Here is a 27,881-nt window from a genome sequence, read left to right as displayed (position 1 = left end):
CCTGTGCCTGACTGAATCAGGTCATCGTTCTTAATTATGATCCTGATTATGTTCCTGAACTGAGGTGGGAATATGAGCAGGGAAGTACGTCTCTGGAGGGTCACATCAACATAAGAATTAAATCAATACCATGCAAGGCCACTCCAATGAAATCACTGGAGTCAACACCAGCAAAGACTGGAAGCATACAGTGGTAAATCAGATCCAAAGCCTATTACATGGGTTTGACATATCTTACTGTTTTATCAGAAATCCAAACAGAAAACTTAGCACTCTGAAACATCAGTGGATTTTAGACACCCCCTGAAGGGCTTTGAGTACTGAAATCAATGAATGGACTGACCTATAAACGTAGCTTTTCAGCTGTGACAAATAAAACATTGATAATGGTCTGTATTTTGATTAACTCTTTCCCACTCTGTCAAAACATCTTGTGTAATAGACCACAGCAGAATGGGAATTACTTGCAAAAATGTGAGATGGGTTGGCAGGGTTTCACAGAAAGCAACAAGGACTTTTATTTCCCCAAGTGACATGCCACATACCATGAAATGCAGCAATACATACAGCAAAAGGCTGCAGCAATGATTGGTCCGACACTGGGATTACTGATGGGCTGTATCAGCTCACAATGCTAACACACATAATTAGGTTCTTCATTTGGGGATTCATTATTACAGTGAGTATATGAGCCTTATCTAGCTGTGAGTTCTCTTACCTGAATGCCTCCCAAGGCCACCATGGCTTTACAGAGGGAGGTTGTCCACTGAACCCAAGACAGAGGTTCACAAAACAACGGTGAGACTTACAAAAGGATTTGGGGACTTCCAGAAAACTGAGTGATTCACCCAGTTGATTCACCAAGGACTTGCCTATAATCTAATATCCTCAAGCATTCAAAGCCTTCTCATAAACAGTCCTATGTGTGTCCTAAAGCACCTTCTTCAGGCATGGGCTTCACAGCTGAACAGGGGCTACTTAAGCCTTTTTGCTGAGCATGACTACATTACAGCACCTTTGTTGTCATCCTCCTTAGGAACAAGCCCAAGACCATTAAGGAGGTTGAGTTGAAGCTAGGTTTCCTCAGTGATGCCATTCTTCTTAGACTTCAGAGGTATCTGTGAAACGAAGGAAAACTGATGCTTCTCAGTATAGAAATAACTACAATTCCATGAAAATCTGTCACACAAGATATTAAGAAGCACACCCTGGAATGCTTAGTCCATCTAAAACACAAGGTAAGAATCATCTAACCACATAGAGACACCAGAGGCAAAATGCAGAGACGGGTCCATAAACATAGTTTCAGAGGAATCAAATAGCAAAAGTGGGTCAATGTCATAGTGCAGGTCCCTGAGAGAAATAGAGTAGAATTTGCAAGTTAACCAGGCACATCTTCAAACTCACAAAATGGGATCTTTCATTACAAATCACAAGGCTGTCTCACAAAATTACCACTTCCTTTCCATAATCCTCATCTCTCATTCTTTCAAATGAACTGGGCTGAGAAAGCAATCAGGAAATTAGGATAAAATAAATAAAAACCTTATAAAACTCATGCAGGTTAATTTCAAATGCATTCCATACACCTCTCCTTAATGCAGTATAATGAAGTTTCATTACTGTCTCTCCACAATATAAAAGGAATCGCCAGACATGAAGGAGCATATGTAAAGCGGACAATTAGTGAAGAGCTGGCATGTTTCAAGCCACTATTCATTTATCAGCATGGATCTTTTCCTTTTTCCTTTTTTTTTTTTTTTTTGGAATTGGCTTTCAAAACGTTTCCATGGAAAACAGAGAGGAAGGCAGCTATGAAGAGCAACAACAGAGCCTACCCAGCAATGTGCTTTTCGGACTCTCTTTTTCTTCCCTTTTTTTCTTTTTTTTTATCCTCCTTTTCTTAAACTCGTCCAGGCTTAAGTTGAACAGTTTGCACCAGCATATGGCAAAGGTTGAGGTCAGACAGATAAAACGTTTCATTGCACCAAAGAATGGTTAACAACACGTGAATGTAAATTCTAACACATCGTAAAACTGTTGCAAAGCAGGCTGAAAGGGGGCTTTAGTTATGGCAGGAAATCTGCTTCCCAGACCCACCCCATCCCTTCCAGTTCATTTCAGGTATTGTGGAGCCCAGAGGGGCTTTTGAGTCCCCTCTCCTGGCAATCTGCGCCAGGCCACTCTGACAGATTTCCAATGACTTTTCAATGAAGATTTAGGAGGTTTTGTGTCCTGGTGCTGTGAAGGATTTCACCCGGGCACCCTCTCTGTCAGCCAGCCCCAGCCACTGCTTTTGTCCCCTTCTCGCTCCACCACTCCCTCCAGCCCCACGCTCTCCCTGTGGATCAACCAAGCGTAAGCAGCCCCCCCCTCCTAATACCTCCCCACTCTCCCTTGGCCTCACAGCCACGGCAATTTGTAGCCTTGCTGGTGGCAGGACCACCCCACCAGTCCTCGGACAACTGCGTGGCTCAACCTGGTCCTGCCCGGGGCTTGGCCTCATTATGGTCTGTGGAGCACAACCCCACTCCTCTCAGACAACTGCCCCAACTCTGTGGGGACCGTTCATCCATCTCTCGTGTTGCTGCCTTTTTTTTGTTTGCATTTATGTTCACTCTTCCACCCCACCGCCCTACCCCATTCCCACATTTTGACACCATTATTACAATAAATACAAAGGTTCTGCACCTAAGACGAGACTACAAAAACATAAATGAATAAATAAATACTTAAATATCAAGTGACATGTTTGTGTCAGGCATTAGTGCAGGCACTAGGTTGATGTTTTTGTTTAGCATTTGCTCTAAGTTCCTGCAGCTGAAGAAGATAAACCCCAGCTATTCAAAAAAAGAAATGTATAAATCATAACAAAGCACCCAGTTAAAAAGGGCCTTTTTTTTACTTCTCCAGAGATAAGCTGCGGACACGTGGTGCTCAATTGTATGACACTGTCTCTGCAGTGAAACTGTTACAGTGGTGGTAATTCACATATATTGGAGCAATATATTGCGGTCTGCAGCTTTCCTGCAGGGAGCTTTTTGTTTGTTAGTAGCACAGACGCAAACAGGTACTAACACGTGCCGAGACATCAACCAGTTTAATCCACCAGACCTCTCTGAAACTGTACCTGGTGTCCTAGTTCCCTCTTCAGTGCTGCTCTGAGACAAGAGTGATTAATGCTCTTTTTTAATCTAGGAAGATGTTAAAAGTGCGAGGGACATAGAGTTCAATTATGAAATATGAAATGCTGAGAAGGTCAAGTCTACTCAAGCCCCATGATAGAAGAAACACTCCCAGGAGACTTTGGCTCTTGGTTGGATGACTGATAGTCATGTCCTCAGAAAGAATTAAATTTTATTACTGGCTTTTTGGCAGCATTTAGAGTTTAACATGTACAGAATTAAAGAGTGCTTAGTTTGATTTTTCTTTCTTCCCTTTCCGTTTTTGTTCAAAAGCTGCTTCATTTGTCTTACTGATTTGGAGGTGCCTGTTAGAGAAATGCAGGTGGCGAGTTATGTCTGGAGGGGGTTGTACTGCCAAGATGTTATTCACAGCTCATATTTGCATAATCTCATGTCTATTCTTAAATCTTTTGTCTTATTCTTCTTCCCATCTTGGTCCCCCAAGAAGCCCTCCCTGCAGTCTGGCTTGGATTTCTCGCCTTCCCCATGCCTCAGTAACACTGATTGTTTTTACCAAGGGGGTGCAAGGTGGTGATCAGTCACACCTTGCTTCCTTACAGAGAGGAGACAAATGCTGCAAAATGTGTTTACTTTTAACATCTGCCAAGACTTTTAACATCACTGTGGAGGAAAAACCCCAAAGACAAATCCAAAAATGAGCATATTAACAATGGCTGTCAACCAGGATCTTGCAGCGAATCAGCATTTTACCTTTTGGTGCTGTTTGCCCTTCCTTAAAGTATTCCTTCTTGCCCTACATTATGAGAAGACTTCTTCTGGCTAAGAAGAAACTAAGTGGTGTCATTGAGAAGCCTGGTAGTAAATCTTAAAATGCTTAGTTTACTGGGAGAATACTAGTGAAAAATCAGCAGAAAGACTGGGGCTGTACAGAGAGAATTCAGATGCCCGTTGCACATGGAAAACTTTACTTGGGAAGGGAAGCTACACTTGCAGTTGATTTCTTTTTAGTTTAGGCATGCATAATTATGTTTGCTTTTCAAGATTCTGGAGTCTCTTCTGAAATATGTAACTGCTGTAGCCAACAAATACAACAAAATTTCAGACAAATACAACAGAAATTCAGAAAAAGAAGAGAGGAGACAAGGAGAAGTGTGAATGCCATTAAAGTTATGACCAATGATTCATTGCTCCCCTCCTCTGGGGTCCAGTTCAGTTGTCTAAATGTAGACACCTTGCGCTTTCTAAGGTGCCCTCATGTCTGATGAATCTCTGGCTGCTCTTTCAGAAGAAAGCAGGTCTTCTGCAGGTCCTACGCCATATCTGCCTGCTCCTGCAGTTCTCTTACTGTTCTCTCAGATGGAACAAAACACTTTTCCTTAGCCAGATGAGTCAAGCCCCCATGGTCCATGCCATTAATTAACTCAGAGTACAACAAAATTTCAGTACTAACATATAAAGTCAAGTTTCTGAAGATAGGTGTCTATTCATTGCAGTTAGTGGAGACTAATCCCCAGTTCTCTGCGGGATACTATTTGAGACAAAACACTTCAGTCTCTTCTAGAAATCTAAAATACAGTCTGGACCTGAGGTCCCCAGAAAGGCAAGCTGGAATTAAGCTCTGAGTACACTGACTTTGGTCTTCTACTACCTCAGGCACCAGGTCATGCTTTCTTCCTCCATAAAACTATGAAGTTCCACCCTGGAAGCAGTTAGTACTTCTCCACTCTGATGGAAGACTTACAGAACCTCACTGCTGTAGGGACATTCTCATAACTCCAAGGCTTAATACATCTATAGTGAACCTATTTCCATGTGATTCTTACCAGTCAACATCAGTCTTTGCATTAAAAGTTCTTTTTTCCTTGTTAGTGTTTAACCCCATGATGCACAGAGAGCAGTTATATTCCCTGACAGCCTTCAGTTTGTGGAGCTAAACAAGCCAGGATCTTCTGTTTTTCTATCATACCATAATCTTCCCTTTCCCCAGTCACCTGTGCAAGAGTCTGTCAGTTCCCAGCTAGAAGTTACATGAGGTATTCCAGATGAGGTCTCACAGGAGACTTGTACAGTGTTGTCAGTGCTTCACTGTATCAGTAAGATGTTTGAAATGGAGAAAAAGCTGTAAAAAACAGGTAGGAAATATGAGGGAAGTTTAGTTCAGGGAGGAAATATATAAAAATGGCACCATAAAAATATACAACAGCGAAGGATATAGGGAAATATAAATTGCGCATTAATCCTTCACTGTAGCAAACAGAGTCACTGTGTATCAGAAGACAGCTGTCACAGACATAGAATCATAGCGTAGTTGGGGCTGGAAAGGACCTTAAGATCATCTATCTCAGAGGACAGCAGTTTACTGATTTTTAAAAGATCCAGGCTTGTCTGAATAGAACTGACTTCTCCAATTACAATAGATAAAATTACTGGGTCCCTATTTTCCCTGAAAAATACTCTCAGTGGATTAGATGAGCCAAAATGATCAGGAACATTGCCAATTTCTTTTTGTTTTTTTTTTAGGAGAAAGAAAAGTCTTTGCGCAAATAAGAAGAGGCTGCGCATTAAAACACAGATTTACTTGACTTTGAAATTCAAAAAGGTGGACAACTGGCTGAAAATAGAAATGGTAAGTGTCATGTATTCCAACTGTGTTGTTGGTAAGAACTTGTATTGCCTTGTGAGCAACAAGTAACAGTAAAACATGCATTTACAACAAGGGATAAACCAGCCCTGACTGCCAGTCGTGCCATGCCTATAAGAACTCAGTTCCTCTGAATACATTGTGGTTTTTAAACAAAACCAACAGATCAGGATGGCCCTATCACACGGAATACAGTATAACACTTGAAAATCATATTTGCTGTAGAACATACTGACAATAAAATCAAGTGGAATGGGATTGTAGGAAGAAAAAGACCAAAACCTCAAATTTCTCACCAAAGCTTAGTAAAAGCAATTCTGTTTGTGAGGGTCCTCTGATTACTGCTATTGTATTAAAAAAAAAAAAAAAAAGGACAGAAAAACAGGCTATATGAAGATTCATGGCTATCGAGGTAAACCTTTAGTTCTCCAACTACCATCACCCTTCTCTGCGGAAATGAAACTGTCCTTGAGACGTGCTCCTATCCATGGATGACAGCATATTGATTTTGCATAACTTAAATGGTTGAGTCTTCTAATGCAACTCATTTACAGAAATTATGTGAGAATTTACAATATGTTTGGCACAAGTGCTCTCCTTTTTTTTTTTTTTTTGGCCCACCCTCTGAAAATTATGTAATAAGAACATCTTCATTGTCTTCTCCATCCCCTGGAACATTTCTCATCTGAAAGTTCAGGGACGGGCAACAGTAAGTAGCAAATTTTACTGTCATAGGCTTGAGCATTCACCTGAATTCATGTCATTCGCCCAGCATTATTTCAACCAAAATGGATACAGGATTGAACCTTAGACGGTAACACATATCCCTTAGAGGTGAGAAGTTACCTTTCAAACCCAATTTACTAAAATACTCCAACGGAAAGAGCAGGCATACATCTTCACTTGGAAGAAAGAAAGCAATTTTGATTTATGGTCAGAGATTATACAGTTAAATGTGCAGTTTATGTTTATTCCCTACCTACAAATCCCTGTCTTCTCACTGACCTATGTCCCATCACTTTATGACCTCACTGGCATCAGTAATTCATAAATGTTTTCATTTACTTGAAAGGAAGGGGGTGATTAAAGCTGTAGTTCGGGAATCAGGAAACCCAAAACTACTTCCTGGGTTTGGAAAACCAGTTAATCTCTTTTAGGTCGAATTCCTCATCTCTAAAGTGGGGAAAATAAAGTGCACCATCCTGTCCTTTGTTTCTCTAGATAGTTAATATTTTATTTTTATTATATTATTATTATTATTATAATTATTATATAATCAAATAGTATATATTGTCTTGTTATATAATATATTATATATTATGTAATATTATATAATTTTATATTATTGGATTTATTATTTTATTAGTTATTAGGCAGTGTCCCTGTGCAGAGTGCCTCATCAGCAGAGCATCAGTCCTTAGAATCATGGTCAAATACTAGAATATCAAATGTTTAATCAGCCTAAGAAGGTGCTGTGAGTATAAAGAGGGTAGACTGGAATCAGTGAAGGTACACGTATCAATCAACCCAAGATGGAGTAAATAAACCCCAACTTTTCATGAGTGGCTTTCTCAAGGTTCTTCAACAGCCCTTTCTTCTGTCTCTACAACCACCACATATAATAAATGGTTTTTGCCTCCTCCACAATGAAAAAGGGGAAAAGTCTCTTTAGTTTTCTGTCTTTTTTCACTCTTCCTTCCATATCCATTCTCCTGTTGCTGAGCAGTCCTTCTTGTGCACGTGCTGCTCTGAGATCAGCTGACACACATCAAGAAGTGGCACTCCAAATGAATACACAGTACAGACCTGAGTGATATATACCTTATTTAAGTTTATTGTCATTTACACGTCTGCGCAGTGCTCAGCAGAAGTGGCAGGACTTACTTCTTTAGGCTCTTTTCTGGGAAATCAACAGAGCTCTCATATGAATACAAACTTACCTGTGTAAATAAAGACTACACAACCAATCTCTTATGAGCCTGACTGTCCAGATTAATAAAACCCAGAACAAAAGAACTAGATTTTTTCCTAGTAAGCATGGTGGGAATCAGTCTGCACTCTGTGACAATTTGCTACTCCCCTTTGTTAGGTTTGGTTGTACTCTGAAAAACAGAAAACAATAAGTCAATTTATGTTAATCATGGAAAATACATCCATCTGGGATATGGGGAAACTGTGAGTTTCTGAGACTTATCTAAACTACCTTTATTGACATGATCTTGAAAATTGGCTAGAAATTCTGCAGGAGTTTTAATAAAAACGTTGCTCATTATCTGTGTTACAGCAGTTCTTTGAGATCCTGCCAGTCATCAAGGATGTGTTATTGTGAGGTTCACGATAACCCTGCAAAGGCATAGCCTGTATCTTGAACATTTAAATAAAAATAAGACAAAGATGTACCAAACAACCAGAAGGAATGAGTAAACATGACTCTTTAGGTGGTATTATTTGGAAGTTTCATAACACTGATTAAAAAACAACACGGTATCACCAACAACTACAACATAGTAAAACTGACACATTGCTAGAATCATCAAGATTTGGAGAGTTTGTGGGTGCAAGCGTTACAAGCTGAACAATTCTTTCTTCCTCAGCTCACCTGATCCTGCTGTCCAGAGTAAGGAAAACCTGTCTCTAGGACATGGTAATAGTTTGCAACACAAAGTAGCAGGAGCTTCCATGCCTCTCTATGGGAATGTAAAACCCACTTCCAAGCATGCCCTTAACACAGGCATAGTCCTCCACTGGTTTTGCACATGTAGCAGCTCCTCTCTGCTACACCTCTTTGCTCTGAGATGGGATGCAGAGAAGTAGGAGGAAAAGTCCATCTCTTGTCCCCAGAGCTGAATTTATGAGACCTTTCAGCTAAGTGCCACTTCAGCTCTAAGAAAGACACTGGGGTACAAAACAGACAGAGGCAATGGCATAACACAGACTATACAGCAGAGAGCCTGGCTGGTGTTAAGTTCAGAGTAGCAGCACCGAGTGCTGTCACAGAACTGCAATATTACCTTGGTTCCTCCAGGCCAGCCCTGGTAAGGTGAGAGCTGGTAATACAAAAACAGTCAGCAGTTCTATCTCGTAGCACAGACTAGAGAAGTGCATCATCAGCAAGTTTCAAGGTTTCAAGAGCAGGTTAGCTCAAGATTTACAGCTTTTCTAGCTTTCAGATGGCATGAAAGTACCTTGAGAACAGCTTTTTTTACTGTATTCAGCAATCTGTTTCCCGTTCTGGCCAGAGTCCAGAAATAAGCAAGAAAAAAAATGAGAAGAAAAGGAAAGTCAGTAACTAAGTATTTCAGAACCTTCACAAAGATTTAGTTTGAGCAAGGCTTTAGAAAAGGGCAAAAGGCCAGTGGAGAAGTGGGGTAATTTTTTATTTTAAAACCAATTTGCCCTTTCTCTATCATTTAAGTTAATCAAATTAAACAAGTACTTTCTTGTGCAAGGGTTCTTACACTGTTTCTATGACTTCTTTGTTCTATAAACTGTGGGCTTTGCTCACAGCTTTTCCAGTGGCTATGACCTGTGTCCTAAGTGGATTCTCTAGTGCCTGCTACTTGACTATGCTCTCATTGCAGGTTTTCCTTTAGTCACAGCACTGATCTGCTTGCCTTTTCTCTATGTACCTGCCTGTTTCCAGAGAATTTGCTGGCCCACAATGTCCTAGAGTATCTGCTGTTGTGTTATATTTGCTTAAAGTTGATATTTCAATAGTTGTTGAAGGCTGTACAATAGTAAAGCAAACACAGTGGGATCGCAAGAGTCTAATTTCCTTAGGAAACCTGGCTAAGAATAGCTACTAATATTCCTTTGGAGCATAAACTCTTTCTAATCCTGTATGTGTATCAGTGAATCCTCACAGCAGTTCATTTGGGTAGGTTACATACACAGTCTTCCCTCTGAAAAAGTGAAGGAAGTGGCAAAGTGGATTAGCTCCCCAACAGCACAGTGCATCTATGACAGACAAGCACCAAGACTTCTCAGGTGGCTTTTGGGGACGAAAATCTGTCCCCATGACACCAAAGGGGTACTCGGAAAGGTCTGACACATGGTCCTATACATTCTCTACACACAGCCAACCCATCCCTCTGCACAAATCCACTGTCATGAAGCCTGTCAGTCAGGTAGGTGGAAATCAAATTTGAAGATGTTGAGTGTATATGCCCAGAAGTGCAATATCTCAAACCTGCCTCTCCCAGTCCTTCATCTCAAAAAGTATACTTCGTTTCACTATGTACCATTTCACTCTCTGTCTCCAATATATATATGCGGAGTGTCGCTTCTGTTTAAGTCCACATGTCAAGATGTCCACGCAAGAATCAGATCAGGTTCAATACATACACAAGTTGCAGTGATCCAGGAGCACAAACAAATGCAATGGAGCAGTGGTGCAGATGGGGAGTCTGATGTGTTTGCAATGCGCATACCGGTGGCCGGATTACAGAAGGGAAATCTTTGTGAGTTGACATCCAGAACTTATTTATTAATATGGACTGAATGACTAATTTATGGGCAGATATTTTTAGCCTTTTACAGAACATTTATTTCATTATTTAAGATGTTTAATTATGTACCTAATTAGTATCTGAAGAAAATAGGTTTATCGCACTATAGTGAAGAGCAATAAATACATTAACTGAAAACTTTCTTAATGCTGACAGTCTTTAAGTTGAGAATATTAACACCCTTCATGCCATGTCAAATGAGGGAGGTTCGATTCTATCTATACAAGCATCATAGTTGAAAAAAACAAAATCAGGTAATGCAGCAGACCAGCAAAACCATCAAAAGAAATGGAAGTTATTCCATTTTAGATCAGTAATTGTTCAGGTCAGGCAAGAAGAATGATTTCAATAGAGATTACTTGTATACAACCAGAACAATTTTGTTCAAGTACAGGCGTGTCAAGTAAAATCAATATTTTCACACAAAGAATCTCCTTTCAAGGTCTGCAGATCTCTCTCTGGTTTGTCTTCTCAAACAGTTTCAGTGAAAAACTGAGCTTAAGAACAGAACAAAGTGTTCCTGAACTGGAAAAAGTCAGTTTCATCTTTAAATGACAGATCAAAGAGAATGAAATAATTTTCTAAAGTGCAGCATTTGAACACATCTAAAAATAACGGTTTGTGCTGTGTCTTGGATAAATGAGGCAAACAACATGGGGCAGGATAGGGCTACACACTATATCTGTGGGGTTTTTAAGCTCTTGCTCCTTGGAGAGACCCACAGTACAAGGCAGAGCACCCCACCTCAGTCAAAGCAGCCTCCTCAGACTGCCCTGTAAGGTAATACCCATTTGAACCCTCTGGGAAACAGCAAGGTGCAATCTCGTCCCAGATATATGCCCTGTTCATGAGCTCAAAGACATTATTGTCAACCTCTGTTTGAACTAGAAGAGCAGATGAAGGAATCAGGGAGACTGACCTGCCCAAGAGGAAAGAAAGTAGATTGTAATTTAGGTTGGGAAAAACTGGTACGAAACAAACACCCATTTAAACATCTAAGATCTTTTCATGTTCATGCTGCAGGAAGAGGACCCCTGTATTTGCCTGTGTACCTCAGTGCTATAGATATGGATCCTTTTCTGAATAGTTAAACCAGAATTTTTGACTGGCTAGGTGTCAAGCTTTTCATTGCAATTTCTTTTACTCTGCTCAGTTTAACTGTTGGTCCTACTGCAGATGAAAACAATGAGCTCACATCCACCTCTACTGCACGTGATTTGAGGGTCTGCTGTGTATTTCCCACATCACACACATTATTTCTGCCAGCTGCCTGAGCTGAAAACATTCATCTCCATTTTATTGCATAACATCTTTTATCAGACATCCACCAAGCCATCACGTGTCCAGGTGTGTGTTCAGTCTATAAAGAGAACAGTCATCTCTGCTGATGCTCTCCATTTTGTTATCCCTGTAAATGGTGTGAATGCAACTGCCTGCCCTCAGTGCCAAGGCTTGGGAACTCACTGCATTATGTATCTCCTGTGGCACCAACACCAGAATAGAAGTGGCTTCAGCAATGAATGCCAGTTGCTCAGCATCTTGGCAAATGAGGTTTGCAGTCATTTTGTTTCAAAATGATTTTTCAGAAGGCTGGGCTGATCATTGTGACTGCTCAGCCCTGTCTGAAAGGTCTCTGTTCACTCACTTAGCTTGTCTTTAAGAGTCCTTGCAGAAGCTGAACTAACTCATGAAAACGGCAGAAAACAAATCCGAAAGTAATGTAAAGGTTTCAGCAGTTTCAGTGATTTAAACTGTCTAGGGGAAGGGTCTGACAAACAGGAGCAGGCGCAAGGGAAACAGGCAAGAGAGCAGACAAGCAAAAAAATTACCTCTATTTGGTAACAGCATACTGTATGCTTCATGAGACCAGAGCCTCAGTTTCTTTGTAAGCAACTTGGAGATAACCCCTTGCACAGTCAGGATTTTCTGAGGCAAGTGTATCATTAAAAGGGAAGGGTGGGTGCAGAAAGGTGAGGGGAAGGACAGTCATCTGTACAGGGAAGGAGAAGGCAGTGCAGGGAAGGGCGCCAACTTTTTGTTAATAGGATGGCTGAAATCCCAAACCTGTCTTCCCTTAGGCATACCATTGGAATTATTGTGCTTTCACTCCTACCTCAGAGGGCAGAAGTATTTCTGCTGATGCAGGCTGGTTGAAATCGCCGTTTCACTAGAAGAGGCACGTGTGGTCTTTATTGGAGCTTGTGCCCTCAGTTCTGCCAGAAAAGGATGCATTGATCTGTGTCAAGTCACTCCCTGGCATACTGCTGCTTTGTAGAACAGTAATGTCTACTTTGTGTGAGACCAGCTTTGCTCTGCGGGATCTGTGAGACCACAGGGACAGCTTCCCACAATTCCTTCACTTCCATTCCATAGTTGCTATCCCTCCACCAGGTATATCCCAGAACCTGCTTGTCCAGTTTAGGATTCAATGCCTCTGCCAGCTCTCTCCTAACAGAGGCTTGGGTGCCACACGTCAGTGGACTGTCCCTGGTCCTCCTGCCTCTGGGGAGTTTTGAAAAGCAGGGGTGCCTGAATGCTACCAGTGCTGAGTGCATTCCCCAGGTGGCAGCCCAGGCTGGAGCAGCACACCTGGACAGAGAAGCCTGTGTGCTCAAACACTGAACCATGACTCATTTTGTGATAAGCACCAGCTGCAGACTTCACAATGTGCAAATAACCTATTCTGGGTTTGGATGGGAAAAAGCAAAGCATCCAGCATTTACCTGTTTACTTTTTGGGCTGTTCCACACATCTCATAGAATACAAATGACCACTTACTGGGTTGCTGGCCAAGATTATTTTAAATTTTTCATAGGCTATGGATGAATGCTGAAGCATCAGTCTTAGTGTAAGGCACTTCTTAATTGTTATTCATGGAGATTTGCAACTAGGAATTCATTTTTTACTGCTCTACTTGAAAGCTTGTTCTTTGTAGTGATTTAAGGTTTCTTGTTTAACTCATCTTGGTTTTACTTAATGACAGAAAGTACATGATTTAATCACAAAACAGGTATCTTTCATCTTCCTTACCTCATCATTGCACATACAGCCACTGTCTTAAGAAAGACCAAACAGAAGGACAATTTCTCCAAGGAAACAGACAGGATTGTTTTTATTCCAACTGAACTGCAAAGACCTACCAGGCCTTAGTTTGGTTTCTATTCCTTCTGTCTCTAGCCTCAGCAAACTCCTTGCTAGTTTGCACTTTTCCTTCTTCCAAGCGATTGCCAGTTTCAAGGATGACTGTGGAGTCCCTGTGTAAGACACTGTGCCCTTGACTAATCCCATGCTGCCATTTGTCCCCATTCTGGACCGGTGCTCTTCAGCTCTGTGCCACATCAAGGACAATATAAACCTTCAGAAGATAAAGATGAATGACCCTTTAATAGTGTCAAACAGCATGCAGACAGTGATAAAGTCCCTGTTGGCCTTCTCTGTTCTCACAACTGCCACTGCTCCTTCCTTCTGCCTGGCCTTTCTCGGCTTCTCCTCTCTGCCATGTCCCCAGAGACATTTTAAGCCTCGCAGTGACTCAAAGTTTTCAATGGTCCCATTCTTCCCAACCTCCTCCTTGCCCTCCCGGCCAAACACAGCCCAGCCTTCTCTGCCTCCACAAGGACACAAGTTTTAGCATAGCCTTCTGAGTGCACATGTGCTTACTACTATCAGCAAAGCCAAGAGGCATCTCTAAAACAACACCAGAGAGTCTGAAAGTAGGTCAGGCAGCATCTAGTCACTGGGGTTACTGGGCAGCGAGTTCAGGTCTGTGTCCAGAGCTGTCACAGCCAGCAATAGTAGGAAGTTGCTGTTGGAAGTGTTTGGACCAGTAGAAGAATGCAGCATACATGAGGGCATTGGGCCATATAATCAACTAGTTTAAATTGGCTGACCTGAACTCCAGGTTATACCAGGGCACATATAACACTGCAGAGCACACACCAGTGCTAGGTGTGTTTCCTCAAAGGGCATGATCCTGACCCTATGGAAATCAGATGGGGGGTTGTCATCAACTCCAGCTGGAGGAAAGCTGTACCCTTTGTCACTACAATTATTTCAGGTCTACTTCAGACTGATTTTAACTATAAAAATCCCCTTAGGAATGCTCCTTGTTTACAAAATCGCCTCCTGCTCTGACTGAAACATTTGTATCTTGGTTGTTAGCCACAATAATGAGTTGACAATTTCCTCCAACTGGCACATTTCATTCAAGAAATATTATTGTAACCACAGCTGCTGAAGATATACAAAATCAGGTTCAGCAAAAGTGCTGTTTACTGATGCATGAACAGAAAAGCCTGGAAGTCCACTGTTGTTTTCTTAACTTTGAACTGGGACTGATGTTTTCTAGGCAGGTGGGGGACGAAAAATCTTTACATATACAGGAGGTAGCAATCTTATGGTGTCTCTGGTGTGAGTTTCTGCTTGTGTTTCCAGCCCAGCTTCAGAAGCAGTTCCAGCAGCTGTCACAGGCTCACGTGAGATGGCTCACCATCCTTACGGACTGCTTCAAGTTCGGAGGAATGCTGGATCCCCAGCAGAACAGGAGAACCAGCTCCACTGCGAAAGAAAATGAATAGAACTACTTGACTCCATTTTTGGCTTCCCAAAGGGTCGGGGAAGGTGAAAGGGGAGGGGGGGCAGAACTCCAGCTGAAGTGGTTTGAATCTCTTTTAATAATGTCCCATGGCCTGTCGGTGTACATGAAAGACAACGGGCGGGTACGATTAATAATGATTGGTTTGCCATTACAGTGATAAATAACTTTAAATGGCTCTTTAGAGCAACATTTAGGGCCTTCCTTTCCCTCTCTTTTTTCTTTTTCTTTTTCCTTTTTTTTTTTTGGTGGCAGATGGTGTAAAATCCCTGGGCTCTTTGCACCTTGACCTCCTGCAGATGTTGGGATGGAACAAAATGGCCCTCAGGATGGTAGAGGGGGGAAGAAAATGAAAACCCTTCTAATGTACCGTATCAGGGCTAGCAGTGGGGTGGACCACTAACTGCTTTTTTATTACTGTCACTTACCAGTCCTGATTCTTCTGTACTTAAAGAGTTATGTCAGCAATTGTGAGGCAGCTGAAAGGGAGAGTGGATGCATGCAGTGGTGAAGTATTATTGGAAATCAGACCAATAGAAGATGAATGAAAGATTATGAGAGGGGCAAACTACTATAGTTAGCAATGCTACAATAAACTAGACATTGATATATTGTCCTCTTGGAGATATTCTGACAGCCTGTTATAGTTCCCTTAATGAGGTTGTCATGCATTTCTCTTTTTGTAGCTATTAAAATCTTGTCTGCATCTGCTGAGGTTTGCTCCAGAGAGGTGGAGGAGGGGACCCTTGGTATTTTGCAGTCTGCCCTTGTTTAGTAGCCAGGGTCATACCTGGCCTAGTAGCCAGGAGGGATATTTAAGTTTGTCCAAGATGTAAAGTTCAGTGGATTTTTCAAAGAAAAGAACCTCCACTGTGAAAGAAACATTTCCATGGTTATATCCTCACAGTGAGCTGAAGGCATGATGGATATTAATATGGCTAATGGGAACTTTCTACAACCATTCCCGGATCTGTGCAGATGGTGAGATAACGTGGTATGTGGGTCTCATTAAATATAAAAATCCAGCACATCACTTCTGAATTACAATGTAATAATACTTAGCTCTCTGCTAAGTATACTGGCAAGGGTAATCTGACTCTCTTCAAAATAAGGAACGAAAAGACTCACTTATGGGTTTTCTTCAAAATAATCAGTGATTTCCACAAGTAATATGCATGAAGATATGCAGGTAGGTGTAGATACAGAAGGTGTATGAGAACAGTGTGAGTACTAGAAAGGAAAACTTCCACTGCTTTGAAAAGATCTCTTCCAAAAGGAAGGTAAATACAGTTTGGAACGTGCGCCTTCTCCTGCTAAGATGCTGGTTGTTTTGCCTTTGGCTTTTGGGGTCTAACTTTGGATTCTTATTTCTGGCTGTCCCAGAAGAGTGCAATGTACTTCATGAGAGGGCTTTAAAAAAAGTTTCAACTCTGACCACTTGCATGCATTTGGCTAATCCAGTTCTCTGATACAAGGTCAGTCTCGAGGAGTGAATAGGGGAAGAGTATCCATGACTGATACATGCAACTGGTGAATGTCCAAGGGGAGCTCATCTGCGTCTGAATAAGGCTGGTTTAGGGCCACCATCTTCCAGCTGCAGAGCACAAAGCAGCCATTCCTCTTTGCATGCTCTGAGCTTTGATATTTAATATTTGAGGACTTTCAGATCCATTTTGTAGAAAATAAACATTTTCTACTCTAACTTGATATACAAGGGAATTTAATACATCAAATCAGATGCACCAAGTTAATTTCCTGCAATTAGAAATGATATAGTTAGATAATTACTCCACAGGGCCAATTGATTTATTCTAAAGCCTCTTGGAAAACGTTCTCATACATCCAGTTTGTACATCTTTATTGTAGTTTAATAAACAGAAAGCACACAAATATGTGTTGTAATGGTAAACCAGAAAGCCAGCATGTAAAATCATTTGGGATTTTATGTCTAAGTCATCATTAAACTAGGATTTGCAATGAATATATCAGATGTCTTAACACTGCTCCACAAGTGGTATAGAAAACAAGCTCCCCCTGCTCTAATGAGGCAGAGCGAAATGGGTGAATACATTTTGATACACAATGCATCAGTGTCTGGTTTGTTTTAGTGAAACAGTAACCTCTCTCCCTTTTCCTGGGTAAATGCAGCACAATGGACTAAAGCCACATGAATCTATTATGTCTTATAGGGCTTTTAGCGGGAGTATGACTGTTTAACCAGGCAGTGACACGAGAAGAATTACTATCCGGCACTCCAGCTGAAAGTAGAGATTTTATTGATTCACTGCACTGGCCTGCCATTTTAGCTTTGATTGAGAGCCTTTCATGAAACCAAAAAGGTAACACTCCTTCACTGAAAACAACAGCAGGCGGTCCAGCCTGGGCTTAAACCATCTGCCAGCTTAAAAGAAAGATGAAGGTGTTTCCCAAAGCATCTACTAGCCTAGATCTATCCAGTAGATCTATCACTCCAACTATTACACACCCAGGCTGACATACAAGAAATGCTTGTGAAGTCTTTGACTGGAGGTATCATGTAGATCTAATTATCAAAAGTGATATAATCTGGAAACTAATTACACCCAGCAGCACAGTAGCTACAACTTCCCTCATTCAATCTCTCACTTCTGAAAGAAGTTATATCTTCACATCCCAGAAATTGAGGGACACCCATTTCTTTCCTTCTCCTTTTTTATTTCAAAATCTCTTTTGAAGAATTTTGTCTTTATTTATCGTAGATCAGCTGTGATATAGAAACTTGTTTCAACTAGATGTCTTCCTAAAAGCAGAATGTTCTCTTTTAAACAAAAGAAATTTGCATTCCCAAACAAGTCCGCGTTCAGAGTGGCATGTGAGCAGTGTGACTGCTTACACTTCAGTTAGCTATTCATGTAGTCCTGGTTCCGTGTGCTGCCACTACGTGCAAACACAAATGCATACTTCAGACACAATTTGATACCTGTAGCTTTCCCTTCTCAGACCTTGCTCTTCTTTGATTTTTAAAACCACAACTAAAAGTAATATAAAATACAGTTTAAAAAAAAATCCTAGAAAATAGCCATGAAATGACATAAAGTAAAATGCAGCATTTTGGAGTCCTGAGGTCATCTGACATCAGCCTGAAGCATGTTCAATATAAAAGCTACGGAAAATAAGTATATTCAACTGCACTTCCTCAGAAACCTTTCTCTTAAAGGGTACAATCCCGTTCACATCTGTGCAAGATACTGAGGAATTTCAGATCCTGTGTGAGAACCACTGCACTGCTACATATTATCATTCTTACCTAGTTCCTGCTCTGTTTTCAGAAAAATGGGAAGTCAAAATACCAGAGAAAGTCTGGAAAACATAGATACTGTGGAAGAAAGCATGGAGACATCCTCTGTGATTCACTGGGAAACCAGGACCTGGCACACACCCAGAGCTAGCGACCCCTATTGCTTCCAGCCTGGTGCATGCAAAGATTCTGGGGTATCTCCCTACATCCTTCCCGATGGTGCAGGATTTCTGGATAGTTTGTTAACTCAGGTGGGCTTCAGCATCCCAGCAAACTGTTGCACTGGGAGATATGGTATGTATCTCCTGTGGCACTTTGACCCCAGGTACTGGACGGAGCAGCAAGTTTACTTATGGCCAAAATAAAGCTTTGATAATATATTTGCCCTGCCCTGAGCCAAAAGTAATAAATTCTGGAACTCAACAGAGTTTATTCAGTCAAAACAGCATGCTAACATGGTCACAAGGCTTGCTTTCATCCCTCAGCAAGGCAGAATGAGACTGTGTCCACTCAAAATTAGAGCAGGGCAAGCACACCTCATTGCAAAGCCCTGCCAAGCATGCACTCACATCTGCGGAGTGCAAACAAATCTGGGGGCTTTGCAGGAGCCACCCTGGTTACAGCAGTCTGCATAGGAAAATAAACCAGGGCCAGGGTGAGGGCTTGAGCCCTGATTCCCAGTTGCCCATACTGGTTAATTGTTCTCACACTCCCTGGTAAGCTTTGGCCCATAGCAACTTGCTGTCTCCACACAATGCATAGGTCCCCTTAAGAGATTATTGCAGACCTTGGGTTTTCCTAAATAGACAGTTTGCACAAGGCTGCTTTGTTCTGGAGAGAAGAGGTCCATGAACACGAGCCAGGTTGTGCCACCTCAGAGACAGCACTAGGTTCCTGGAATCTGTCTTATTTAGCAGCAGAGCTGGGCTGATCATTTTGTATGGGACTTAGCTCCATGCAGACCCCATCACAGGCTGCTGGCATTTCCAAGGCATGGACACACAGCACCCATGGATCTGAGCTGCCTGCAGGGTACAGTCATAGCCTTGGTTGCACAAAAACTGCTAAAAGCCTTCTCTAGCCCTGCTGGGCCAGGAAACAATATAGCCTTGGTCTCCCAGCGCTGTGTCTGAAAGAATAAATCCAGCCAAGTCAAACTGGTTATGCTCAGAGTCAGCCATGGTGGATCTGCACCCACATGTGATCAGTCTGCAGCCTGGAGACATGGAAAGCTGAGGAGTAAATGCACAACTATGACACAACTAGCCTCAAGAGCTTACAGCAAATGCAAAACAATTTAGACTGACAGGAAATTTTTCCAAGAGACACGATAGTTGCACAAAATTTGAAGGCTCCAGAAAGATCTCAGGAATCAAAAACAGCAGAAAATAACACAAAGCATTGGCCCTTTTTCCTCTCTGCCAAGTTTCTGACCAGAGCAATTACCGCAGGGCTATATCTGATACACAGAAAAAGAAAATTCAGGCTTGAAATAAGATCAACTCTTTGGGTTCAGCCCTGCACTCAGACAAAAATTAAGTAATATTTTGAGAAGCTGGATAGTGAACCCAGGGGCAGTTGTGCCTGGATGGAGGCAGTCTCTCCAGGCCATTTGTTTGCAAACGCCCGATGCTTCGGGGCTCTGGGAATAGCACACTGTGGAAGTGTTACCAGACTGCCAGGGATGCATGTCATTCCCTTCCATTCCACTTGCTGAAAATCGCAAGTTACTGTCAGCTACACATAGTATGTAATCTGAGAAAATGCCACAAATAGCAAGCTGTCAGCTCAGGAAAGATTAAGCCAAATGCTCTTCTGTGCCTTGCCACAGAAAAGGAAGCAGTGACATGACTGGTAGTGTTGGGGATCTCAGCTTCACTGACAGGACAGAGAAGGCTCCGCAGTAAATGTTCCTAACTGACTGGGCTCCTCTGAGTGTGTGGGTGCTGGTAAATGAGAAGCACCTCCCTTTAAAAGGCTCAGTACAGCCAAGGTGACAATATGCTATCACTGTGTGCAACAGCACAAGTCCAAGTATCCACAAAAACTTCCTGGGTAAAATTGACATCCTGTGGCTTCTTAGACACCAAGTCATGCAAATATGCATAGTGGTTTTGATGTTGTTTTTAAGCGTTTACCTGCTCCAGATCCACCTAAGCTGTGTCATGTCTAAATACTTTCCTTTCAATCTCACCTTCAGTTCCCAGTTCCTTTATATGCCTTTGAAAGCCTCTCAAGCAATCCCCATGACCTTCCTCATGCCGAGGGTTTTCCTGAACTCATTCCCTTTGCTCTTCCTGCCAGACATGGAGGTCCACTGCTGAGAGCAACAGTGGGAGCTCTGGACTTGCATGCCTTGTGCTGCACTGCCCTATCCTCAGAAGTAGACCTGGTGGCTGTAGCGTCAGGTGCCCATCTGGGCTGAGCACTCCGCCTCCTTGCTGGAGCATCATGAGAAACACTACTGGGGAGAAGTTTAAGATAAAATGTAGCCCTTGCTTTTCTGGGAAATGCATCCTCATATTCATGTGAGTGACATGCTGTGCTGTATTTCAGTCATGGTGTGTAACAGAGTGGAAACTTCCTTAAGATGGAAGTCTCATGTCCCTTTTCCCCAGGTTCTTATGGAGACACAATCACTTTTATTGTTAATCCCGTGCAGCCTGTCTCCAAGCTTTTTCAAACACCACAGAAGAACAGCAGTCTCAAAGTTCCTAGAAATTTCATTAAAATATGTGGCCTTGTAGAGACATTATTGACACCAGGGAAGGCAGGTCTGCAAAGTGAGGACAGCTCCTATTAGACCCCAGAGAATACAAAAGGGACATGTGGGTTTATGGATGTCTTAATACAAATTCACACTGGGATTTGTACTATAACAGGTGCTTCAGAAACTGTATCACAGTCAAGGCTTCTCTTTCGTGGATCCTCTGGTGTCACATCACAGTCCCCATTAAAAAGTCAACCAACCATGAAACAATAATGGGGCTGTTTTACCTCCTATGCTCAAGCAAGTCTCATTTCTCCTGTGACGTAGGTAGAGCAGACAAGGAAACACACAGCTTGCTAGTTGCACCAGGGAGACAGGAAAACAAATGATCTTCCACCAGATGAGATAAAATAATTAATTGGGTTTGTGAAGTGGATTCTTTAAACAGGGCTGTTGAGTGGTGAGTGCTGATAACTGCTGGAGCAGTTTCTGCAGCATGACAGCTATTCCAGGTGACATTCCCCACTGAAAGCTGGCAGGCAGAGTGTGAAATATATTTCAGTCTTAGGCAGTTATACACCATCCGTGCAAATACACTGTCACAACCTTGTACATGTGCTGCACAGGAGCGCAAATGGGCCTCCACAGGCTCAACCCTGCAAAGCACTGTGAAGTTCCCAGGTCTGAGTTCTGCTGTTATCTGCTAAGCAGAGCTGCACTAAATGACATGCAACACTAATAAGAAACACACAGGTTTGCAAATAAGGACAATAGATACCTCAGAGATTGTCATTGCAATCAAGCTAATGAAGCATGAAAGAAATCACACGTACAACCCAATACCACAGACTACACAAAAGAAATGCATTTTATCAGGGTCCATTGTACTGGATTTTATTGAGTTGACATCTGGGTTTGATGTTCAGTCATTCTGCGACAGTGAATGCTTACAAGGCATTCAGTGATGGACTTCGGGGGAGGCTGCTGTCGCCAGCTGGATGAGACAGTCACAGCTAGCCAGACTATGCTAAAATATGCCGAGAGAAGTCCAGCACCAGTCCTATTCCTGTCATCCCTTCACCTCCTTGTTTGCTTCTGATTCTTATGCTTTATATTTCAGACCACATCCCTCAGGGATGAGAAGTGCCATTTCTTCTGTATGTCTCCTGTGCCCAAGGCAATGCAGGTCCCACCCTAGAAGAGCATCTATGCACTGTCACAGGGTAAGCGTTGGTGTGAGACAACAAAACCATCTTGTTATTTTACTGTTTTCAAACACCCGGCTCATAAGTATCCCTGTGTACCTAAATGGGATTCTGCTGCTGCAGCTAAATTTGTTCAAATGCATTTCACTTACGAAAGGTACCAAAACTGTTTTCTTTCAACAATAACCTCACTTTCACTAATCACCATCTCATTCAGACTATATTTTATATGCTTGATTATTCAGTTTTGCCCTGGTAATAACTAATGTGCTGTTGTAGGCAAGAAGTAAAATGCTTCAGCGCAACTTCTCCATTCCTAATGGATTATCTCTTTGTTTACATAATACTGTAATAGCTATTGATCTTCATACTATTATGGAATCCAGATAGCATTAGAAAATTCATTAATGATGACTATAGAAGCTTTAACCCCTTTTAAAATGTTCTTCACTTTCAGGCTATTCTACATGAATGACAACAGCTATTATGGACAAAGGCACTGTAACCACCCCTAATTTGCAAAGCATATTATCTGTGATCAATACCGAATGATAGAGCACAGCTGACTGAAAGGACCAATTTTGGAATTCAAGCGACATATGGTTTAAATCCCACAGTAACCACCCTGAGCTAACTAAACAATGAGGACATACAATCTCCAGGATTTCTAACGCAGTGCTCCACAATTAACACAGCTCTTCCCTTGGGAGTAATGCCACTATTTACATTTCTGGTTTTCAAGGACAGAGAAAGAGTTTGCTGTTTTCTTCATCAGATGTGACACGGTGCAATGCATAATGAACAAAATGCCGTAATTGCTCAATAAAGGAACTTTATTAAGCATATGGAGTAACTTTATAAAAAAAGAAAAAAAATCCAAACACTTCAATGAACATTTTGTTCCATCAAGGAGCTGTTTTCAGTTTTGTTTGGGTTTTGGTGTTGGATTTTTGTTTGGGTTAGGATTTTTTTTGTAAAAATAAACAATATCAATATTAACAAAATTACCCCAAACACAATTGTTTCACGGGGCTCGTTCCAATAGCACTGTTCTTATATGTCTTAATAATACCTTCCAGGAAGTCTGTTTGCTTTAGCGCTAACCTACTTTGAAAGATAGATAATGAGGGAGACTAAAAGTGGCTGGCTTACTGCTTCATTGAGATTCCATGACTGTTGTCCCAGCTCTTTTCAAGTTATATATTAATGACAAAGGGTTATGAAAGGATTTTATTAAACATTAAGTACCTTGGCAAAATAACTAAAGGCATAAACCACAGCAACCTACATGACAATTACATATTGCAACTCTAAAAAAAGGAAGCATTTAATAATTATGGCTTTATATAATTCTGATACCTATAAAAATTCCGGACCAAACACAGCCAAAGAGTAACTCACTGATTCATTGTGCATATAACAAAGATGAATTTAGTGCTGTGCATTCATGGGAATAGTTTTGCCTGTAAGAAACCAATACATTTTTTAGCAAGCCACATAATAAGGGACTGACCTGAACCACATAATTCACATTTTCATTCCCATGCAAACTTCCAAAGAAGGAGCTGGATGCATGGATCTGCTTTGAGTGCATGTTTGCTGCAGTACAACAACACATACCCCAGTAAACCCTCTCTGTAAAACTACTGAATATATATAGCTTGTATCCTAAACTGTAAGAATAGTCATTCAGTACCTTTACACAGCAAGGAGCACAATACAGTCTGTAGGGGTGGGTTTAATTGTCTCTGCCATGAGAGGTGTATGACATAGGTATGAGGTATGTGCATGTGTCATGGCTATGTGCTGTGGTTCCCCATAACAGCTGGTTTTATCCCCTATCACAATCTGGTCAATGGAGTCTGGAGAGTTATTCTGCCTGCCCCTGGCAATAGCAGGATTTCAGACACTCAGTTAAAGGTGGGTCAGCTGAATCCCACCCACCTGAGAAGTATAGGTGCAAAGTGCATTATATATGCTATCCATGGTAGCTTTTTCTATAGGAAGACCTGTTCAGAAGATTGCTGGCCAATGAAGAGATAGGTGCAGAAAGCAGAGGGAGGTTACCATTACACAGAAATGGTAGCAACACAGAGGATACAGAAAGGGCTCCCCCACACCCAGTCTCCAGCCCACATCAATAAGCAGAATGTGGCCACACTGGGTAACCAGACCCAGAAGCCAGGAAGAACTATCATATCCCACCACTTAGACATAGCCATTGTATGTCAAGAGATACATATTTAAGCTTCTCACCTACCAAATTATACAGTGCATGCAAAAAATGTCACTCACTCCAGGTGGTCTCAATTTGCTCATGTGAGACTGGGGATGTAAGGCAAGAAACACTGGGAGTTCTGTGGGCTAAAGCCACAGGTACTGAGAAACAGTAAAGGTGAGAGCTGCACTGGCAGATATCTATATCTGCATGTTTCTATAGATGTAGATATGTATATCAATTGCAATTTTCAGCATGCATTTTCTGAATTAAGAACAAATTTACACATTATGCACAAACACATGCATGTGAACTAAAAGCACTCTCTCTTTTGTACATCACTAGCTTTAACAAAGACATCATTTCACCCCTTCTTGTATATCCAAAGCAGCTCATATTCAAAATTATGAACCTAAAGTAAAATCTGTTGGAAAACAGCTTGTGAGCAACGCGATGGCTGAAATATATTGGCTTATATATAAGCTTGTAGTTCACAGAAATTTATATAAAGTCTCCAGTCTGCTTAAGAATCACAGATTTACAGAACAAAGCACAAATTCCACTCAGTCAAAAAGAGGCCAAAGAAAAAAATCTAGCAGAAGAAGCAGATACCATAAAAAGAGTGGTCAAAAGTAATCAAAGCTGAACTGATCTGAACTGAGAAAAATCTTTCCAACAAACCCAGCTCCTACAAAAGATGCCTGGAAGCCCCAGGAATAGAAAGCTGTTTCCTAGACAAATTTAAATCCAATCCAGGTGACATTGCTACATAAAGCAATCTGAGCAACTTCATGAGAGCAGGAGAATAGCAGAAGAAAAGATAAGTACTTAGCAGTCTCAGTCTTAATGTAACATTGACCACACCAGCAATCATAACCTTCAACTACCTTGATATGCAACGTAAGCCACTAAGAAGAGAAATTCATACATGGTGCAGATAATGAGGTTCATTTCAGTGAGCTATCATGGAAATCATTATAATACATTATCAGTACTTTGCTAAAATTCTTCTCAGTATGGAAATCAATCTTTCCTTCTTCTCAGCTAGAGCTAGAGCCTCAGATTTATAAAGCCTTTTAAGGTGCCTCTAAAATTAATGGGAATTGGATGTCCTCATTACCTACATGCTTTGAAAAACTCAGCCAAAATGCATAAAATGCATAGACAGTGGCTATCATTAAGATCTCTCTGATTTTGCCTTTAAAAGTGGATAAGGATATCATCATGTTCAAATGTTTCCCTGTAAAGAATTTAGCACCAGGAATATTTAGCAAACACTACAGTGCTCACCGTAAATTACTTTCAAAGGCAAGTGCAAAGACTTGCATGAAGTGCAAACAACTGCATGAAGTAATACAGTGAAGTGAACCTCTGGGGACTAGTTACCAACACTGCAGTCCTGAAAGAATGGAATTTATTATATACCCTAAGTAACCACTTTGCTGCTCCAATTGGGAAAGGTCTGGTGAGATCAGGCAATATATCCTTAGAGCTAATTGTCTGCTGATACACATAGACTACAGTCCAGAAGCATGAGTGCAATGCGGCTGTTTGTGCTGCTTCTGTTAAACCAGTTGTTGAAATCATGCCTAGTTCCCAGGCACGTGAAACCTCAATAAACCACCTCTGTTTCAGCACTGCCACCCTTTCAGACAAAAGCCACGCTGCTGTGGATCAGCTCTCTTCCTTAGTCCCGCTTTTATCCTTTTTCCCTATATTCTGGGCCAAAGGGGCATCCTTGCCAGCTGTCTCCTTCCCTAGTCTTGACCATTCCTCCTTTCTTGCCCCAGCTGGCTGGTAATAAGGATGAAAGCAAATCTTGGATCTGTTACAGTGGGGGTCATGTAAACCCTGGGCAAAGATTTGACTGCTGTTGATACCCTGTTAACAGTACCCAGATGGGCTAACTTATATCTAGCTCCGGCACTGATATCATAAACATAAGCAATGCAATCAAATTCCGCAGTGGAGTGCAGATGAGAAAACCAAAGGAGAAAAGCTTTGGCCTTGTATAATTTCCATGATTAAAATCAACAGCAATGTTTGACTAATTGGCCCACAAAGGCCTTTCCATTGGAATAATTTAAATAAGCTTAAAAGCAGAACAAGATTAAAGAAACACAACCATTCAGCCTAACCAGGTTACAGAGTCTCTTCACTGAGTTACGCAAGGCTTGTTTGTCTCTGCAACAGCTCCACACAGCTGCCCTAACTTTTTGGTAGAGTGCCCCACTGGAAAGTGAGCCTGATTAATGTGCTCACTGTCAACATCACCAGCCATTTCACCTCTGGACAGGAAGATGGTAATATTAAGGGACTGCAAGAAAAGCGTGAAAAAACACATTTTCCCTTTCCTGCTCCATATCTTCATGTATCTTCTTACTCCTGCACAGACTGTGAGTCTGGCGGCAGGAGACCCAGAAGCTCCTCTGTTACAATCACTAAGAACAATGTGCAGACAAGTGGTTGCATCCCCATGAACTAATGCACAAGGCAGATGGAGCTTGTCCTGTATCTGCCTTCAAGTTAGCTTCGAAGTATTCCTCAGAAGAAGTCATGGGAAGACTGAGACAGAAGTGGACGAGGTTGGGTTCTGGACATCCCTTTCAATACCATGGGTGAGATCTCTATTGAGAAGGCCATAGGCCATTGGTGGGCTACAGCCTACCCAAAACCACTAGATGAGACTTTGACTGCATTTACCCATCATAAACTGACTACATCAATTCAGTATGAGACAGAAAACAAAGCATTAGGTAAATTTTGTTATGTAACTGTTGAACTCACATCTGGGGTGGCAGTCCAGCAGGTTACAGAAACCACTCTGGCAACTCCCAATTGGCCTTTATAAGGAGCAAGTCAAAGAGGCAATGTAATTAGCAAAGTCATTGGCAGCTTATGCCAACAGTCTAATTTAGAAAGTAATAAATAGTTAAAACAGCAGCCTCCTGGGGGCAGGAGCACATAGGTATGAGGATGGCTGACATGGTGAAGTAGCTATTGCTCAAGGTGGAACCAGCGCTGAGCTGCCAAGAAGGAACTCACATGTTCCTCTGCCAGAGCAAGTGTGTGCTCCTGGGATCCAGGATCCAGTCTAGACTGGAATGAGACTGGGGCTCTGACTCATGTGTGTTGTGGTTTAAACCCAGTCAGGTAATTCGTTCGCTCACTTCCCCCCCTTTCTTGCCCTCCCCCTGCTCTCGGAGGGACGGAGAGGAGAATCGAAAAGAATGCAACTCCCACAGGTTGAGATAAGAACAGTTTAGTAACTGAGGTATAACACAAATCACTACTGCTACCACCAATAATAACAATGATAAAGGAAATAACAAGGGAAGAGAATACAACACCTCAGCACCAGCTGACCGATAACTCACCCCCCAAGCCCGACCAAGCTCCGACCGATACCTCCTCCAACCCTGCAGTCTCCCAGCCCTTCCGGCTAACTCCCAGTTGCCTCCCGGGCATGACGTGCTGTGGTATGGAATACCTCTTTGGTCAGTTTGGGTCAGGTGTCCTGTCTCTGCTTCCTCCTGGCTTCCCCTCCTCCCTGGCAGAGCATGAGGCTCACAAAGTCCTTGG

This window comes from Pezoporus occidentalis, unplaced genomic scaffold (assembly GCF_034315485.1).
Source record: "Pezoporus occidentalis ecotype Australia unplaced genomic scaffold, CSIRO_AGI_Poc_V1 ctg5, whole genome shotgun sequence".
In the NCBI taxonomy this organism is placed as follows: Eukaryota; Metazoa; Chordata; class Aves; order Psittaciformes; family Psittacidae; genus Pezoporus; species Pezoporus occidentalis.
The sequence above is the reverse complement of the archived record's forward strand: the minus strand, read 5'-3'. Positions refer to the sequence as shown.